The sequence below is a fragment of the Apium graveolens genome, chromosome 6 (genome assembly GCF_009905375.1).
Source record: "Apium graveolens cultivar Ventura chromosome 6, ASM990537v1, whole genome shotgun sequence".
Classification (NCBI taxonomy): domain Eukaryota; kingdom Viridiplantae; phylum Streptophyta; class Magnoliopsida; order Apiales; family Apiaceae; genus Apium; species Apium graveolens.
Window position 1 is genome coordinate 205,669,981 of NC_133652.1, and position 21,393 is coordinate 205,691,373.

Below are 21,393 nucleotides of genomic sequence, written 5' to 3' on the forward strand. Positions count from 1 at the left end.
AAAGTAATATCTTTATTTGAATAATCAAAAGTAAGTTTGATTACCGACACATTATTCTTTAATAAAATAAAGAATATTAATTAGTAAATAATCGGAGTCATAAGTCCTCGAATGAATATTCAAAAATAATATTCATTAATAAAATAAACGGAGTCATTAACCCTCGAATGAATATTCAAAATAATATTCATTAATAAAATAAACGGAGTCATTAACCCTCGAATGAATATTCAAAATAATATTCATTAATAAAATAAAGTTATCGAATAAACCTTATTCGATTCATAGTTTTGAAAACTGTATCCATATATATATACTCGGGAACATCGACTCCCGGTTTAGAAATATGTTCACCTTTTGATCCCCTATACTAAGGGTCAACTCAAATACTGCTTATTTCTAGCATAGGTATTATGCAACTATAAGCATTGAACTAACAGATATATAATCAAAAATATGAAACAGGCATGCATATATACCATATCACATGCTACAATATATCGCAAGAATTTGCTAATTAACCAACATGCATTTATCACAAGACAATGCATATACATATACATATCACAACAACAGTATAACGGATAGAAAACTTGCCTGAGTGCTCCCGGATAGACTTAAGCTTAGAGTGGGTCCGATAACCTTCCTTGAAGCTTTTAATCCATGAAAGATCCTTGGAATGCCCATGGAAGCCTTAATCTAACCTCCTACAAGCTTGATCTTGCCAAATAGTAAGTGGTGGAGCTTGGATCTTCATTTTTTAAGAAAAGGGGCCGAGAGCTTCAAGAAGAAAAAGAAAGGAAGTGAATTTTTTGCTTGCTTGGTGTGTTGGTGATTTGTTTTGCTTGCCTTGGTTTCTTTTGATTTGTTTTTGGGTAATTACTTTTCTAACCTTGACTTTGTGTGGTTTTAAATCAACCACATCTCTTTCCCCTTATGTCATGCTTACATAATCAAGTGATGTCACCCTCCCTCCTTTGTCCTCTTCCTATTGGTTTGATGGCATCATCCCCACTAATCCCTTTGATTAGCTTCTAATTGTTTGCCTAATGACCGCTGATCTGTTATACGGTTCGCTTAACTTTCGCTTTCGTTTATTGTTTGAGGGATGATACCCGGGATCTTATTACTTGGGTTTCCTTAACCTTTCTCAATACATTCTAATACTTTTATGATCCTCTCTTATAGTCCTTTTATTTAAATCCTTTTTATCCTGTTACCTTATACTCAATTCTTTCCGTATCTAGTGGATTTCCGGGAAAAATCAAAGTGTTCGGAATTGGATTCTGGCGATTTTTACATACACTTATATACCACATAAAGTACTAATAATATCCCAGAAGATCAATAACAGAACCCCTACATAGTGTGGCATGAAAAGTTTTCTCATTCAACATAATCTGCAAAATCACTATTCATAAGGGTTTCAAAAATTTCCAAAAATTGGGGTTATTACACTCGGTGTTAATTTTTAGTTTATGTGCTTGTCATCAGTGGTCGTTAAAGTTCACTGACTCAAATTCTTTTACTCTCACGGTTTATTTGTTTGTGTTTCAAATACTCAGTACAATGGGAGATCCAACAGCACGAACGAAAGCCTTGATGGATTTTTCTCAACCCAAGATCAATGACATTCAATCTAGGATTTCCTGGCCAGCTATCATAGCTAATACCTTTGAGATCAAGCCTGGCATAATTCAATGGGTGCAGAATTCAATCCAGTTTGGGGGTTCTCCAACTGAAGATCCCAATATGCACATTAGGGATTTCATTGAGATCTGCGACACCTTCAGGTTCAATGGAGTTTCTGAAGATGCTATAAAGCTGAGACTATTCCCATTCTCTCTGAAGGAGAAAGCTAAGAGCTAGTTACACTTTCTACCAGCTGGTTCGATTACTACTTGGGAGGATCTTGCTCGGAAATTTCTTACTAAATTCTTCCCTATGGCGAAGACAGCTGCAATCAGGAATGCTTTTACTCAATTTGCACAACAATCAGGAGAATCTTTATATGAAGCTTGGGAGCACTACAAGGAGATGCTTAGGAAGTGTCCTCATCATGGAATGCCTGATTGGATGATCATCAATTGTTTTTACAATGGGTTGAGAGCACAGTCCAGACCCATGCTCGATACAGCATCAGGCGAAGCATTATGGGCAAAGAGCTATGAGGAAGCTTATGATCTAATTGAACCGATGGCTGCTAATGAATATTAGTATCCAACCAAGAGATGTCCACAGAGCAAGGTAGCAGGAGTTCTTGAAGTGGATACAGCTACGGCTATCACTGCTCAACTAAAGGCGTTGTCTATGAAGATCAATTCTCTGGCTAACTATGGTGTTAAGCAGATAATTAGTTTTTGTGAGCTATGTGCAGGACCGCATGTGACAGAGCAATGCGCTATATCTAGTGACTCAGCTCAGTTTGTGAGCAACTTTCAGAGATCGCAACAACCAGTTCCAGACACTTATCATCCTGACAACTGGAATCGTCCTAACTTAAGATGGAGGAATAATCAGAATGTGATGCAACAGCCGTTCCAGTAGTTTGGAAACGAGCAATTCAATCTTCCTGGTTTTCAGCAACAATTCACACCAAGAAAATAACTCCAACTTCAACAATAAACTCATGGAGGTGCAGGTCTATCTTCGACTGAAAAATCTGAATTGTAGGAGTTGCGGCTTATGTACAAAAACCAGGCTCTTATATGCCAAGGCCAAGCTGTTTCTATCCAGAATCTGAAGAACCAAAGAGGGCAAATTGCTAATGTCTTATTGAATTGACCACCAGGAACGCTTTCTAGTGCTACAGAAGCTAATCCAGGCAAGAGGGAAGTTAAAGAACAGGTGAACGCCATCACCTTGAGGTCTAGAAAGGTCGCAAGCCCCCAAATTTAGCAAGACGAAGAGCCTGCAAAATCTCAAGTTTCAAAAAATGCAGTTGTGACTGAAGAAGAAGTGTAGAAGGAAGCAGAGGTGGAACCAAGGAAGACTACTGTGGAACACACTTCTCCTGAGGGTAATACAGGGGAGAAACAGATCTATCCTCCACCTCCTTTTCCTAAGAGGCTGTAGAAGAAAAAGGTGGATAAACAGTTGAAGAAGTTTTTGGAGGTGTTCAAGAAACTTCATATCAACATACCTTTCGCTGAAGCTCTTGAACAGATGCCTAGCTATGCGAGGTTTATGAAAGGTATTCTCTCTTGGAAAGTGAAGCTCGATGACTTAGAGACCGTTGCTCTTACGGAGGAATGCAGTGTTGTGCTACAACAAAAGTTGCCTCCGAAGCTTAAAGATCCTGGAAGCTTTATTGTTCCTTGCACCATCGGAAACTTGTCGTTCGACAAGTATTTATGTGATTTAGGAGCTAGCATCAATCTGATGCCCTTATCTATCTTCAAGAAGATTGGTGTGCCTGATCCGAAACCAACATACATGTCATTGCAACTAGCTGACCATTCCATCGCTTATCCATGAGGTATAGTGGAGGATGTCTTGGTCAAGGTGAATAAACTCATCCTCCCTGCTGACTTTGTAATTCTTGATTTCAAGGATGATAAGAAGATTCTCATTTTCTTGGGAAGACCATTCTTGGCTACAGACCGAACTATGATCGATGTGCAAAAAGGAGAGCTTTTGATGAAGGTTTACGATCAAAAGGTCATTTTTACTGTGTTCAAGGAAATAAAGTTACCCACAGCTAAAGATGAGTGCTTTTAAGTAGAGTGGGTCGACTCTGTAGTAAATTCAGAGCCTGAGCAATTGCCAAAGTCAGAGACCTTAGAGAGATCATTAATGGGGAAATCAGTTATTGATGACAAGGAAGAAGCAGAGCAACTACAGGTTTTGAATGCACTTCCGTGGAAGAGGAAGTTGGATATACCATTCGATTCTCTTGGGTTAGCAGAGCTGAAAATTTCTAAGGAGTGTCTCGAGCCATCTATTGAAGATGTTTCTACACTTGAGCTTCACCCACTACCAGATCACTTGAGTTATGCATTCTTTGGTGGACCACATGATAAGGGCTTGGGATATATCTTTGATGATGTAGAGGGTAGCCGAACGAACCCTCCAATACTTATAGAGGGTTCTTTTCATGTGCAGCAAGTAGTTGATAAGACTGGTGTTGGTGATGAGCAGTACAGGCGAGTAATTAGGCGTATGGAGGCCATGCACGACATTCACCTTCGTTTTGCGGCAGATTTGACACAGGCTTTGAGCACTATTTTCCGAGCCACTAGTGTCTAGGTTGATTGGCCACCTGATCCTCCACCCGAGGAGGGTGATCTTTCCGACGACTAGGTATGCCTGAAATCCTTATTATTACCTTCAATGAGGACATTGAAAATTTTAAGTTTAGGGGTGATAATGTAAGGATTAGTAGTGTGTGTGTCCATATAGATTCATATAGATTCATATTGCATGTTTAGTTTTAGTTCATTTATATTTTTGTATGATTGTTCATTTAGGACATATTTGTTTATTTTTATGTGATTTCATATAGTTGCAATTGCATGCATATTTAGCATGATCCCTTAAGATGAACTATGATATTTGATAAGTTGATGTTGATTTGAGTGTGGTGATGACGAATAGAGGGATATTTATGTCCTAATGAATTGATTTGCATGCCAGAAACAAATATTTTCACAAAGTCCTATAGGGTTGCTTTTGATCTAGATCATGATCATACTTGTTTGTTGTTGAGATTTAATCATTTGGTTATATTTAGAATTTGTGATATTCTCGTAATGACGTAAAAACACTGATTTTTTTTACAAGGAGAAAAACTTGGATTTTATTGCTAGTTCTTGTAAGGCTAGGCGTCAAATGGCTAGTAGCCGGCTCATAGTTTTATGAGTAGTCTAGGGTTGAATGAGATGGGAGCAAAACGCACTCATTCAGAAACTGTTGAAAAAAAAAGAAAAAAGAAAAAAGAGAAAAAAAAGAAAAAAAAGTATGTGTTTATGCATAATTAATCAAGAGTCAGCTCTTTAATACTCGAGTTATTAAGTTCTAGGGGACTTTGTACCTAGTGACCTAAGGCTTTTATAGTCTGGGATCCGCTAACCTAACGCTCTATATATGGGTATTATTGCATAAGTCTTTTGGGACCTCATTCATTGTACGGTCAAATAAGCATCTTTGTTATATGTTCAATAATAGTGTGAATCCTGGTATAAGTCTAGTCGAAAGGAGGTGTTGTGAGTCATAATGCGTTTATTGTCTATTATATTTATAAACTTTTGATTGTTTCGATGATAGATAAGTTATGGTTATTGATCTAGTATCGAGAGATATTTGTTAAGCATTCCATACACGCACGTTTCTGGTTTGTGAGTTCGTTTGTGGGATTTATTCGAACTCTTTTTTAAGTCATTGCATTCTTAGATGCATTGGCTTATTCATTTCGTTATGGTTATTCTGAGGGGATTGATTGCATTATCATTTAGTTGCATTCACGTAGTTGCATTCATGAATTAGGTTTGTTTTGTAGTTTTGAGTCTGTTTATGCTTGAGGACAACCATCGATTCAAGTTTGGGGGTGTGATAAGTGGATTTTATATCCACTTGGAACGCTTTATTCCAAGCTTAAATTGGTGTTTTGGACTTAAGTTATTGGTATTTTGATGTGTTTTTGTGTTATTGCATTTCAGGTATCAGTTAAATGAAGAAAGGAGCTTTTAAAGGATATATGATGAAAATTGATCAAATTTGGAAGCCAAGGTCATCGTCAAGTTGTAGAGAATCTCGTTAGCTTCCTGTGGGCAGTTGAATCGCCTAATTCTGACGAGTAGAACTCAAGTTATGGCCAAAATAAGATTCATCAGAATTTTCCAGAAAGGCTGCACGCAGCCGCGTCAGAAGTGCACGCGACCGCCTGCTAAAACGCGGCCGGCTCCGACCCGCCGCGACCGCGTGCTGATATGCGGCTGATTTCGCTGATTTCGCTGAAAAAGCCTTTTTTGAGTGGAATTTGATAATTTTAAGGGTACAGGTCCACTAGGGGCTTAAATATACTTAAAAAATGGTTTTCATCATCCGGAAGATTGGGAGATCAAGGAGAAGACCAAGAAGCACAAAACAACTCTAAAAAAGAAGATCTTATTTTCTACTTGTGATTCTTTGAAAATAATTGTAACTTTGGATGCTCATTTTCATTCTTGTTGTACCTAGACCATTTTTATTCGTACTTTGATTATTATTCAGTTTATTAAGACCTTGTTTTATACCACGCTTTCATTGGAACCCATGATGACGATAAGTTCAATTATGGGCTAATCGTTATCATGGGATTCTAGCGGATTTACTTATGGATTTCAATAATTAATTTGTTTCGATATCTTGATGTGTGGTGATTGATTGATATCCTAGTATTGGTTGTGCTTATTCGTCTTATGTGCGTAGCTAACATATAAGATAGCGTATTATATCTATTGAAGCGACAGTGAATATAGAGGTTTAGAACTTGCCATGCTAGTATAGGTTCATGTATTTGTTATGCATGATTCGTAGGTTATTTTAACCATCTTACATGCCCTATGTAATCATGATAGATAACTTGTGCATTAAACCGTTATGTTTTCAATTCTTATAGACATATAAGGACTAAGCATAATCGGTGTCTATTCAACTTCTACCTCTTTTGTGGATGCTTGGTAGTAGGGTATTCGTACAACGAAAGTTAGCGTTTACTAGTTTCGTGTTATCTGATTAATGTCATCACCATTACATGCTAAGGTTAAGAACAATACGGCTATTAAATGAAGTATTAAATGCAGTTAGGATCCCATATTTGTCATATATAGTAATTCAATCTCAATTATCTTAGTTAATGTTATTTAGTATAATCTCTTAGATTAATCAAAACCCAATTTGTTATTTGTCTTAGCATTGAGCGATAACCATACATTGTTGCATAGGTGGTTAAATTGAACTTGACCCAAACCAGTCTCTATGGGAAAGAATCTGATTTATATCTTATACTACTTGAGAACGCGTATACTTGCGTGAATTTTAGCGTGTGTTTTCACCCTAACAGTGGGCTACTCGGCCACTTTGAAGGAGACCCTCCTGGCCGGCCACCTTCTGGGTGGCCACTTCTTGGTTAGCCTGGAGGTGGTTGCCCAGGGGTTCCTGCCCCTCACTTTTTTTATTTGAACTTCTCACTAAGAGTTCTAGGTTTCTACATACCTTACCATGCTCTTTTGTCCTTTATTGTCCATGGAATTAATTTCAAGGTTGCCTTTGAGTTCCTCAGGGCTCTGCTATGGCTGTTCTTCTGTACTCATCATGGTGGACGTTCTGTACTCATTCTTGTTGAACGCTATGTGTTCCGCTAAACTTTCCTTATAGGAAGTCTTGTACTCCATATATTTGTCTAAACTTCCCTTGTAGGATGTTACACACTCCAACCAACTCGTTCTCGTAGACGTTCTAGTCTTCACGGAACTTGGTTATATTGGGAGTTATCCTTTTCAAGAAATCTCCAAAGGACATCTCAAGGAGGCCTTTGGAGCAACTTTTGAGGGCCTCAAGGCTCTCATACAAGAGCTTTTAGTGAGTAAAAAGACCTTAACTTGTTGGCTGGTAGGCCAAGGCCACTACGGAGGTAAGTTGTGGCCGTCATGGCTCTGCTATGAAGGCTCCTAGTAGGCCAAAAGGCCTCAACATGTTGGCTGGTCGGCCGGGCTTCCCTGCACGTAAGTTGTGGCCGTCATCGCTCTGATATGGAGGGTCCTGGTAGGCTAAAATGCCTCCATTTTTTGCCTGGTCGGCCGGAGCTTCCCCGCATGGAAGTTGTGGCCGTCATGGATCTGATACTGAGGCTCCAGGTAAGCCAAAAGGCCTCTATTTGTTTCCTGGTTAGCCGGAGCTTCCCCGCATGGAAGTTGTGGCTATCATGGCTCTGATACAGAGGCTTCTAGTAGGCCATAAGGCCTCCATTTGTTGCCTAGTTGGCCGGGCTTTCCCGCACGTAAGTTGTGGCCGTCATGGCTCTGATACGGAGGCTCCTGGTAGGCCAAAAGGCCTCCATTTGTTGCCTCGTCGGCCAGAGCTTCCCCGCATTGAATTTGTTGCCGTCATGACTCTGATACGGAGGCTCCTGGTAGGCCAAAAGGCCTCCATTTGTTGCCTGGTCGACCAGAGCTTCCCTGCATGGAAGTGGTGGCCGTCACGACTCTAGTATGGCCGGTCGGGGGTGGTCTTATTCTTTACCAGTTTTGCTAATTATGGTGATTAACATAATCATTCCATAATTAAGGCTAATGACTTGTATTTAGTTTCAGCTAGGCTTTTTTCGGAAGACTGATACGATAAGCGGTGTCCTGCATCGATTTTCTCATTTATTATGTCGTTTTCTATTGCCTTTTGATCATTTATCCTCACCATTCCCGATGTTCTTTTAATGAGTACCTGCTAGCGCAAACCAGGCAGACTTACGACCTGATGTAGCAGGTGACCTTTTTCCTATAAAAGAAGATGAGAAGTGCTTATTTTCATTTACATCTTCATTTCTCAACTTCTCAAATTCTCAAATTCTCTCAAGCTCTTAACTTTCTTCAAGCTCTTCAAGAATGTCAGGCGGACAAGGCCCTGTCAAGTCCTCTTTCTCCGAGAAGAAAGCTCTACATAAGAGGGCTACTCTTCACTCCCTCCAAGGTATAGCTCTTGTCTCCCCCTTCTCAATTAACCTTTGTTCGAAAAGTTTAGAGAGTATGTTGGATGATAGGGTGGACGAGTACACTAGTACTGTCCATTTTGATGCATTCCATCACCGAAGTATGCTTCGTGAGAAGGATGTCGAGGTGATTAAATCGACTTACTCCTGGCCCGAATGCTTAAGGGTTCTAGAGCTAAGCCAAGTGAGAGGGCTTGTAATCTTTTCCACCAAAGGCTATTTATGTTCATGTGGCGCCCTCCAAACCCGGGTCAGAAGTTTGGGGTCCATACATACACACACCTTATTTATAACCTGCTTATAACAATAATAAAGATAATAATAATATACAGTGACCCTACTTATCAACTACCATGGATCGCAACAGGTTAAAGTATGCACACAAGCCACACACACTTATATTATAAAGCCCCAAATCCCAACTATTTAAACTTACAACTGAATATTAAACATTATTACAAACTTCACAAACTTAAACTATTCCAAAAGCCGTTAGCTAGCTTATTCCGATCAACCTGGAATCCTAGCTCTCGCACTAGATTGGGGATCCTCGCTACCAACCAGTTCCTTCTTAACTGGAAAAGAGTATAAACAAAATCGCACAAATGAGCTAACTAGCTCAGCAAGTCACATTGACAATACTGAGAAAAAATAATGATCAAGTGAAATGAGTTAAGGTATCAAGTGAACAAAGAATAATGAGTTAGAATTGAATATTAGATTTTCATTTTAAAAACCAAGGTTAGGCTGCTGATCAGTCACACACTAACCCCGAGCAAGGCACACAACTCTGCTCTAATTACCGGATCCAAGGCACACATTGGCCTAACTTGACCACCAATCTGGTCTGACCATGAATCTGGTCCTCAATTTTATAAAATAATTCAATTCTATCACAATAACAGAATAAACAATGTAAAGCCATAAACAGAATCATAAACAATATTGGATTTCCAATCATGAGATGGTTTCAATCTTCACAAGGAAACAATATGGCAATTACAAAGAATGGTTGTCAGGTGGTGAAAGAATTGGATAACAAAAGAATCAAAGTTTCTGAGTTACAAGGATTTGGTCTTTCAATGTATAAGGTACAATGGTTTGAGTATGTAAGTAATCCTGGTTCAGTATTCAGTATTTAGTTTGTATATATTTGTGGAGTAGTATCGTATATCTGTGGTTCGTATTCTGGTATTATATAATCAGTGGTTCAGAATGAATAAGGTTTATGGCTCAAAGATCAATAACTAGAATCAAGGTTTTGAGTTCAGTGCTTCAAAGCACTTGCAATATAAAACAGAACTATCAACTATTCACAGTATATCTCGAGAAAGATCAGAACACTTGCCTTGTATTAGCTGGCTACACTCTATTAGCTTTCAATCATAACCTCTTATTCCTCAATTACATACTTCCCTTTCCTACGCCTTGCCTCTTCTGCTCACATAGCATAAGTATCTATCAATACTCAACTCATATGATTTCACTCGATATAAGCTTCTATCTACCCTTTGTTTTACCCAAACCCGATTTACAGATTGAAAGATACGATCAGAACAGTCATATAACGTACACATACGCATTTAACACGTTAATCAATGCACATATAACACATAACACGTAAGATATTCGATTGAAAATACTTTTCAAAGAAGGTTTGATGTTAAAAGGATTTTTCAGATACCTAATATGGATTTTTAAACATTTTTTGGAATTTAAACGTCCCGTTGAACCATTTTTAAAACAATAAACAGGGTTCAGTTGGTTGAATCTGGCTTCAAAATAATTTTATAATAATTATCGAGCCTTGAAAACAATTTAGAATAATATAATAAAACTCGAAACTATTTTTCAGAATTTATAAATAAAAAATAAATAATTAAATCTAATTAAATAATTTATTAAAATCAATTAATAATTAATTAAATCAATTAATCAATTAATTTTTGAATTAATTGACCAATTACTAATTAATTATCAACTAAAATTAATGAACTAATTAATTCAGATTTATTTTTGAATTCAAAATAATTTTTTTTGAAATAAAATAATAATTTTTAGAATTTTTTAAAAATTAAAAACAAATTTATGTAATTAAAATAAATAGAAAATATGATTTTTAAATATTTTAAAACAAGAATCCAATTTCTGCAAACTCTGGAAAGTTCAGGGACTGAACTTCATCGTCCCCAAAAGTTCAGGGACTAAACTGCAATTTTGTAGTTTAGCCCGCCGGAAAACGGCGGGTTCACTGGAGAACTCGTCTCCGACATCCTCACACCACCACCACCACCTCCCGATATCATCTATTACTCACCAGGAATATAACCCAACAATCAAATGATTTTTATAACCCCAGAACTGGCCGGAAATTGGCCGAGAAACTCGCCGGCTCCGGCGAATTTAGTTTGCTTTGATTCGAGCAAACCAGGAATCGTCAGTTGATGTACTATACATGAATCGATTGCAAATTCAACAAGGAACACGATACAATCAACAAAAACATATAATAACCCCTAGAACAGAAACCCCTAAATTTCAATTAAGAACATTCATAAGGGTTATAAACCCTAATTTCAAAATTTGAAAATTAAACTCAATTTTGAACATGTTATTGTACACCAAATCAGTCATATAATATCTCAAAATCATCAGGAAAAAAAGATCTACAACATGCAATCATCAAATCATTCAAACAATTACTCAAACAAAAATTCATAATTTTAATCAAAATATTTCGAAAATAGATAAAAATATAGAAAATAAACCTTGATTTCTTCAGTTCTGAAACTTGTAGATTCTGAAAGAACACCTCAAACCCTTCGTTTTGGTTACTCTAGCTTCTCCAACTGAAATCACTAACACCTTGAAATTGTAGTTTGATTCTTGAAAGGTTATATGAATATAGGTATTTTCTATGTAAAATTATATAATTACCGGCTACAAATGATCTTATGTACAAAATAAAATACGGTAAGGGCTACTTAGATTTACGGAATATTGGTACCCCGTTGGATCATACCGGATTTAAAATAGTACGTTTATTTATAAAAACAGATCCAAAACGGTACCGATTTCGGGATAATTATCCAAATTTGTACAATTTGTACTACGGTCTTGGTCTCAGCGCCTGGTTACACGTATTACGAGGTTATAATTATGATAGTTTAATAAAAAGATCACGTTTATCGAAAATACGAGTTTTATTGATTTACCGAAACAAATTTTGTATCGAAAATATTGCGCCGGGACCCGCACAGGACAAGCCATATGCCGAATCGAAAAAGTCAAAACGGAAAATGCTTTGAATATTGCAATTAGGTTAGGGAGGAGTTCTCGGAAGAGTTTTGGGTTATAAGAACGTAAAAACAGGTGAAGTCGGCTGGTTCCCGATTATACAAAATAGTTTATAAATACTTGGAAAAAGAATTTATTAAATCCATAAATTTTCTATAAAATCATAAATCAACATAAAAATTAATAGAAAAATATGACAATTATCTATATTTTATTTTGGACATATAAAATTAAAATACTCAAATTATATCATTTTTAAACATCCAAAAACATATACCACTTAACAAATAATTCATAGAATAAGTACTGAACATATAGAATACTTATTGATTAACCAAAATAATTACACGATATATCCCAGATATTACAATTCAAGGCGGCCCTTAATTTCGGGCTAAGGTTCCCCCTGCACCCTTTCATTCTAAGGCTTCTAGCTGAACTCAAACTCTATCCATGTCATCTTTACCCTAACGGGTGGTCTTTCATCATTCTATTCATAGTGAGATGCCATGACTTAGGCATCCCTTTGAGTGTGACGATGTTCCGTAGTATCTTCATGATGAAGGCTTCTCCTATGACTCATCCTGGTTAGGTAGTAATTCAACACAGAGCCCACATCCCTCAAATGGTGAACACCAGTTCCTTCAATGACTCAAACCACAATTGGAACAAGAAGTATGTAGTTGTTGAGTGGAAGGATGGAGACTGGGGGCATCCTTCAGATGCGACTTTAGTAGCCCAGTTGATAGTTCCCACTTCATTCTCAACCTTTCTGATGTCGAGCTTCATGCCCGAGACCTCCTTATTGACTATCACGGGAGGACCCCTTATTGGGAGTTTGTGATAAAAGTCAAGCTTGTCGAGGCTGGCCTTAGCTGCCTCTCTATAGAGGGTATTTATCCTTGTTTTCCCTTATTTTGTGCAAATTTATTTTTTACATCTGTTTCTTTTATTCTTGTTTCAGCTGCTGAGGCTCTTGACGCCAAAGCCAAGTCGAGTGATGCTGTTACGGGAAGGATGGCCAGAGATGCCATCAAGAGGGCCAACCACATTCCTAAGATCCCTGCCTTCCTCGAGGCGTCAGGATCTGGCCAGAAGAGGACCAAGGATTTTGACGGGAGTTCTAGGACCCCTTTCGAGCCCGGATGGAGTATTTCTTCCAATGACTCCGTTCTCGGCAACCCGACTCTTGCTCTCGAGTGGTAGAAAAACTGCATTACTCCTTCCGACCTCTTATTCGTCTCTTTTGGTGAGAAACTCCTCGAGGCTGAGATGATGGAAGCTCAAGCCCTCTATCAGGTATGTTTCTCCTTGTGTAAATTTTCGCTTAAGTTCTCTTTTTCTTAGAACCTGGAAAATATTATAGGGATCACTCCTTGGGGGCTCACCCCTTTATACTCAAACTCATATTTTCTTTTTCAGGCCAATGCTTATTTCGCGGCATCCTCTACTCAAGCTATCAAAATGAGAAGCGACTTCAATGCATCGAAGGCTTCCATGAAGCAGATGACTATTTCCTCGGGGGAGTGGGAGTCTAGGGCTCATGAGGTGGAGGGCAAGCTCGCCATCATGGAGAAGAAATATGCTAGCTCGGAGGAGAAGATGAAGAAGTAATGGAAAGACCTTGAGGCTGCTTATCACAGATCCACTAGGTTCACCACAATAATGGACGAGCACGATGAAAAGACGCGCCCTGTTAACCTGGAAATAGGTTGGAATAGGGGAATTAAAGATGCTCAAGCGTATGGCCGGATGTGGTTGATTCAAGCCTTCTATCTTGCCCCTGTCAGCTGCCTGTTATGGACCTATCTGGGCAACCTTCCGGATCTGTGCCCTCGATTCCTCGCATGAGCCCTGGTCGAGCTTCAGCCACTCGGGTTCCGGCTCTAATGGCTAAGCCCCCGCGGGTAGCCCCGAGTCCAGGGAAGCCCTTCGAGGGAGATGAGGGAGCCGATTCCAGGGAGCAGTGGTTCTTCTTCTGAGGAAGGGTCGGACGGCGAGGGGGAGGATTCCTCCGATGAGTGAATGATATAGCCTTGCATGGCTTTGAGTGCCGTATGTGGCTTTGATTTCTAGATCTTGTTTATTTGAATGTTATTGGTTTGTAACCTATCGACCCTTCGGGACTTCGACTTATGATCCTTCGCGATCTTTATTTATGCACTTTGTTTGATTTTATTTCATGCTTGTCTTTTATTTTTGGTATTTGGTCCTTCGGGACTTGCATTCTTTAGATGCTAGTACTTCAATAAATATTGATTTGTGAAACAATTTTATGTGTGCTGTTAAATGAACGATTTTAAACTGAGATAGGTACAAGTGATTTGAGAACTGGATAAAATGATCAGATATTGGATACATAGGGGCCAGAGTGGCCTATTGAGGTTGCGTAAGCGGCTAACTCGGTTGCGCGCACTATTAAATCGATTAGTCCAGCAGGTTAGAGACCTAGATAGTCTCTAAGTTCCGGAACATGTTTATGTGTTGGTAGATGGAGCCGTCTAGTATTGATAGCCTGATCAGCTGTCTTCACATATCCATTACGTATCTAATTCGGCTTTGTGATTCCCGTGACAGAAACAGTGATTTATACAGTTGAATTATAAATGTGAATAACATGCTAGTCAGTGATATCCAGTTTTAATATTGTTTTATCTTGACAGATATTTGAAATGGTTTGCAGGTTATTAATTTATACTGTTTTATAATTATGTTCCTATAACTGTTTTTGCTCTACTATTCATATGTTGGTACTGCTGAGCGATTATATGCTCACCCTTGCAACCTGTTTATATATATATATATATCGTAGATGCCTAGAAGTTCTATCAGACCTGGTCAGGACAAAGTCTCAGCCCCTTCCGGGCCCGGCTCCTCTAAGGTAGTTTGTATCAGACCATGTGTAGTCTGATGAGTTGCTGAATAAGTTAGTGTATCATACCTTTTAATAATTGGTTGTGTAATAGTGAGTAGCTTAAATCATACTTGAACCTGGATCAGAACTTGGTTTTGGGGTTGTGTTAGTGTATTGATAATAATCTCGTAGTTTATATTTGTAGTTTATAATATTTAGTTACGTCAACTCCTGACCCCGGGGTTTAGGCTGTCATATTTGTACCGAAAGAAGTACCGATCTCCATTTATGTTGGGGCGAAAGTGGTGGACGAAAAGTATAGAGACCAGAATTAACCTAGAGGATAAATAATAATTGAGTTCCTCCAAGAACAACTCGTAGCAGCTCAAGGAAGATAATACAAATATGTCAGTTGCACCAGGAAGGACAAAAAATATATGGTGGGAAGTTTCGTGTTGTTTAAAGTATCTCCATAGCGAGAATTGATAAAGTTCAGTAAGAAAGGGAAAGTTAAGCCGATATTTATTGGACCTTTTGAAGTCTTGCAACATATAGGAAAAAATTTCATACGAGTTGACATTGCCTCTGAATTTGAAATATGTCATGATGTGATTCACATGTCCTTGTTACGAACGTAAAACTCCGACTGAGAGTGTTATGAGAGAAGAAGAAGGTTGAATATTCAACGTGGGAATAAAAATGTGTTGCATTAGAAAAGTACTTTCATTATTTTGATTATATTCCGAGGACATAATCATTTTAAGGAGGGGAGTCTGTAGCAAAATAAGAAAATAGGAAATCGAGAATTTATGTCCCGATGGATATTCCTCATTCGTCGGGTGTCTCTGCACATCTTCAAATTTCTTCAATTCTTACAAGTGCAGAAGACTTAGTGGTAGTAAAATCACTCTTAGGACTGAGGGAAGGGAGTGAATTGAGTGAGAGTCTGGGTTGCTCCCAGGAAAAAGGAGAGAAAATGAGTGAACAAATGCAGTCCGTTTCTTTAGGACTGGCAAAAGTGAGTGAGAGGAGTCCCACCTTAGATGGTGAAGGTGAGGGTGGGTAGCCAAGGGGAGCCCTTGATGCAAGAACAGAGAGATCATGAGAGAAATACAGGTACAAGAGAAATAAGGGTGGACATCATTGTTAGTGAGTCAATGAATGTCAATGAAGCAGATAGAGAGGAACTATCTCAGCATAGTCAAGCTGTTATTGATTCCACCTCTTTGGATGTTGAGGCATTTACTCATCCTGTTCCAGCATATCAACTTTTGGCTGGACAGGGTAATAAAAATGTAGAAAGGATGCTAAATTTGGTGCACACCACCCAATCCATGCAAAGAGCAAAGGATGCCATCACAGCTATGCCTTCTATAGCTGGTGATGACATAGACTATGAAGCTGGTGGATCAGAAGAATTCTTTCTTGATGATAGTGAGGAGGACTCATTGGATATAGGGGAGAAGTAGGCCGTAGTTCCAGATCTAGTACGCCATCTTGGGCATTTTCCAAGAAATGTGATGAACATTATTTCAAGACCACCCTCATTCAACTCATCAGTCAGACACAATCTGCTCTTCAATCCACAACAAATGCCAGTACCAAGAAGCTCCTACAAGCACACCTTGCTTCTCTTCAATTATAACAAATCCAAGGCTTTCAACTCAGTAAAAATGTCACTTCTATCAAAAATGAGGTTGATCAAATGAAGAAGGACATTTCAGAAAGATTGGATGCTAAACTTCCAGAAGCAACAATGATTGATATTAAGAGACAGCTAAGGAAGAATTCTGATCTTGTTACTCAAGTAGAATCCTTGGATAAAAGTGTTGGATTTTTAACGCAGCGGGGCATGGCAAAACACTTTTACACATACAAAATCCAAATAAAAGCATACAGATCATGAATAAAAATTCGAGGGATCGAATCTAACCTTTAAAAATAATTCGGAAACAACGATCAGAGATCCTTAGCAGTTTCTCCTCAAATGTGAAGCACTCCACCGGTATCCACCAAGAAAATGATGTTAAGGAGGAGGAAGGAGGTGGAGAGAATTGGGTTTTCCAAACTTTTTGGGTTTTGTGTTTTATGTGGGTTAAAATAACATTAGGGTCTATAATAGTGTATTTATAGGCAAAATTTTCAGCTGAAATTTTTCCATAAATATTATTATTATTATCCCATTTATTATTCTCATTAATAATTAAAACACCTTTTAATCATTAATCCTTTTTCTAAACACTTTAGAAATAATTCTCTCTCTTGATTTAATTTCCAAAAATTAAATCCTTTAATTAATAATATTAAGAACTTTTCTTAATTAATTTATAATCAATTAAATCTCATTTAATCAATTATTAAATTTGCCAATTATTTATTTATTTCATAAATAAATAATTATTAGCCATTATTAATTAATTCCTCCACCATTAAATCATTCTCTTTTTATGGTGTGACCCTGTAGGTTCAATATTAAGCCGGTAGTAGAAATAAATTATAATAAAACTATTTTATCATTATTTATATAAATTCTCTAATTTATTAAATATGATTAATTAATTAATCACATTTATTCTACATCGTGAGTGATGCTTCTCAACATATCGCGACTATCCGGATAATATGAATTCACTGCTTAGAATACCAAGAACCTGTCAGTGAATAGTTACCGTACAATAAACTCCTTCTACCCTGTAGTGTCCCGATTAAATACAAGGCATGGATCTCGTGTCAAGCCTATCTAATTTAATCACTTGCTTTCCATTTACTATGCTTAGTTCTATGCAAATTAGAAACTCCTTTCTAATTTCATTCACTCTGGCCAGAGATTCCTGAACTAGCATAAGTGGATCAGCCTTGAACATTCGCTTCCTTCACTGGAAGGGGTAGATCCTTTATTGATCATACACTATCTTCGTGTATAAATTCCTATACCCAGAAGAGCCCTAATAATTGTCCCTGGAGACTAAGAACTAAACCAAAGCATAGTTCAGTGTACACAAGATGACTATGATGACCTCAAGTCTAAGGATACTTGTACAACTATCACTATGTGAACAACTGCTGACACGTGAGTGAACTCCATCAGTTGTTCAGCTGTGCGAGTCATGTTCAGTGAACTTATTTCATGATAAGCACCTACATACTAGCTATAGTGTCACCACACAAATGTCTATGAGAACAGACATCCTTCATAATGAAGCAATCATAGTATGTACCGATCTCTGCGGATTATTAATTACCAGTTAGTAATCCTATGACCAGGAACTATTTAAGTTTAGAGTTATCATCTTTTTAGGTCTCACTATTATGATCTCATCATAATCCATAAAAAGCTTTACTCTAAACTATGGTATATCATATTTAAACACTTAAATAGATAGAGCCCGTAATAAAAACAAAACAAGTCTTTTATTAATATCAATAAAATCAAAACAGATTACATAAAAGTTATTCCTAAATCCTAATACATGATTGGACTTAGGACATATTCCTTTCAAAAAGAATGACTGTTATGGAAGCTTCTTTAACAGCTATTCATCCACATCAAGCACAGCAAACAGACTTTCTTCAAAAGCTAGTGGCAGCAGAAACCTCTTCCTCTACTCTACTTGCTGATAACAAAAAGGGGGAGAAAGAAAGCACTATTATCCCAATCAGTCAAGAAAGATAAAGAAGTGAGGGGGAGTACAAAGTGCTAAACATCCAAGTCAGCAAAGTAATTGTGCCAACAATTGCTTTCACAAAGCCACCAGTCTTGGACAAAATTGACATCATAAATCTGGCAGCAGCAAAACTAAACACAGATAACAAACTGTTAAAAATTGATGTAGCAACAGCTGGGAAGGAGTTAAAAGAAAAATGGAGAAAGATAGATGCAGAAATTCAACAAAAGTTTGGGCCAATTTAGAAGCCAGACAAAACATTCATTCATCACTCTCAAGTCAAGAATATTTTTATGAATGAAATGAGTATGAATTATCTGGAAAAAGGACAAACATCTTGCATCAAATCTCCAAAATCAGATCTAATCATGAAGCCTAAAAGGAACTACTCAAAGTTCTCAGACCAAAATCATATGAATATTGTGTATGAGACATCTAGGCCAGATGAGAAGAAGCTGTTGGCTAGGTTAATTGCATTTTACAAAGATCCAGTAGATTCAACACTCAAAAGAAGATTAGCCAAGATTTACAGAAATGGTAAGGAAATTTGTGTGGTGGTTGGACACCCTATGTTTGTGGAAGCTAAAAAGGAAGAGAAGGAAAAAATAAGGCAAGAAAAGAAGCAAGCTGCTCTCGATGCTAAGAAGGTCAAACAAAAGAAGAAGCTAGCTACTATCTTAGCCAAACTTCAAGCTGTGAAGACCACAACTAAGATTTCTGCACAACCATCTATAATTGCCAAACCTCAAGATCAAAAAGTGCAAGATGAACCACAACAGAAAAGTAGATTCAGATACAAGCTCCACTCCAAAAGAAAATTGGACTTTAGTGATGAGGAAATGGAAGACTATATTCCCAAAAAGCCTACAACTTCAGACATCAAAACCCTCAGTGGTATTTGAAGAATTCAAGGTGGTGGATCCAACTAGGAACATTCATGGTGAGCCCATTATTCCTAAGGATGAGCCAGTAGATTGGGATAGTTTGCCAATTCATGAGCTAAATTTCCCTATCTTTAACAAGACAAAGAAAACAAAGATAAGAGCAAGCAAGAAAGTGAAGCCTATGACTCTCAGATCCAAGACCCTAAATAAATCTCAATCTACAGTCAACAAGGGAGATTTGTTATACATATGTGACATAAAGGAATTCTATGACATAAATCTCTACTTAGATGAATTGGAAGAAGTAAGAGGAATTGATGCTCACAAACATCTCCCTGAAAGGCTGGTTTTAAATACAAGGGAGGAAAAGAGATAATATGGCCACTTCATAGGATTCTTCTAGAAATCCAAGCTATTCTAATAAAGATCTACTCATCTTTCAAAAAGAACTTTGGATTCAATATGACTACAAGAAGATTAGTTTTAAAGAAGATTGAGGAGCTGAGAAGTAATAGAGCTAAAGATGCACTACCAAAAACTCTGTCAATTCCCTTCACAGGAAAGAGAGTGCATCTGAGGCCCTATTGGCTGATGGAATTCAGGGGTGAAAAGGGAGTAAGAAGATTCTTCATATTGGAGGACCAGTTGAGTATCTCTAGCAATGAGACTCTATTGGAAATACAATAAATGCTAGATCTCTCAGAAGCTGATGAACTTGAGTTCCACAGACAACTCCAGAATCAAATAAAGGAGAACAACAGGAGGCTTGGGAAGAAATCCAGACAATCAAGGAAATAGATTTATTTGCTCAGATTAAAGGAGCACCTTAATATTAATTGTGAGCAACTTCTTTGTATACTTTGCATTGTTCAATTTTCAATAAATATTGCAGCACTTATCAGTTTTATCTACTATTTTCAATCTGTAGTTTTAGAGTGTTTTGTTCTCATCAAGTTTCTCTTAATTTATGGTTACAATTCCAGTAGACATAAATTGGGGAAGATTGTTAGGAATATGTTGTGAACTTGATGATAAATTGAACAAAACACCTTAGTAGATTTAACTTAATTAATTTTGTAGCACTCGACGGATGATCAAATATAGTCCCGACGGATGATTCAATATAGTCCCGATGGATGATGATTTAACATCCATCGAGTGAGTAGCTTATGTAATAATAAGTATTGTAGCACATTTCTGGAAACAACTTTGTTTAGATTCTGTAGGAGCATATGAGTCATGTTGACTACTAGTAGATATGCAGAATAGGTTGATTAATTGTAAATATGAAATGTCTTGTAATTTTGCATAAGTGAAATGGAGTCAAGTGTCAAATAGCTACCCGACGGATGATCAACAAAGCTACCCGACGGATGATCAATAAAGCCACCCGATGGATGACAAGCATGTATCCAACAGATGATCAAATTCAAATACCTGTTGACAGTGACAACACAGTCACATGCGTCGAGTGTTTGCAATAGAAATGTGGCAGTCTGTTTAGTAGGGATTTGAGAACAAAGAAGCATTACCATTTCCTTACTATTATGAAGATTTTTAAAGATGCTGGAATAGAATAGTGAAGTAGTATGGAGTTAAACTAGATATGGTTTATTTTATTATCTTGTCTTATTATCATGTGAACTTGGTGGTATATAAACCAAGTGTAGCAAGTACAACAATTATCGAACTAAGCACACACATTCTCATAGAAACATTTTCAAGCTGTATTATGTAGCATTTCTCTGTAAGTTTAGTTGTTCATACTTGTAAGCAGTTGTGAGCCATTCAAGCTTTGCTGGGTTCTCACTCGATATATATATATATATATATATATATATATATATATATATATATATGGTGAATACTTTCAAATCCACCAGAAAGTTTTAAAACCTTTTATTTTTATTACTTTGTGATTTGATTCATATAATTCATTTATTCCGCACTCTGCAAATCAAACACATATATTATCAAGTAAGAACTGTTTTAAAATCTTGAAAAAGAAGC

The 21,393-nt window shown here is 37.4% G+C and overlaps 1 non-coding gene across 1 annotated transcript; it reads right to left on the minus strand.

The window, feature by feature from the left end:
- Positions 1-1,959: 1,959 nt before the first annotated feature.
- LOC141670053 (small nucleolar RNA R71) lies at positions 1,960-2,066 on the minus strand. The gene has a single exon (XR_012554303.1). It is a non-coding gene; the product is annotated as a small nucleolar RNA R71 (small nucleolar RNA).
- Positions 2,067-21,393: the final 19,327 nt, after the last annotated feature.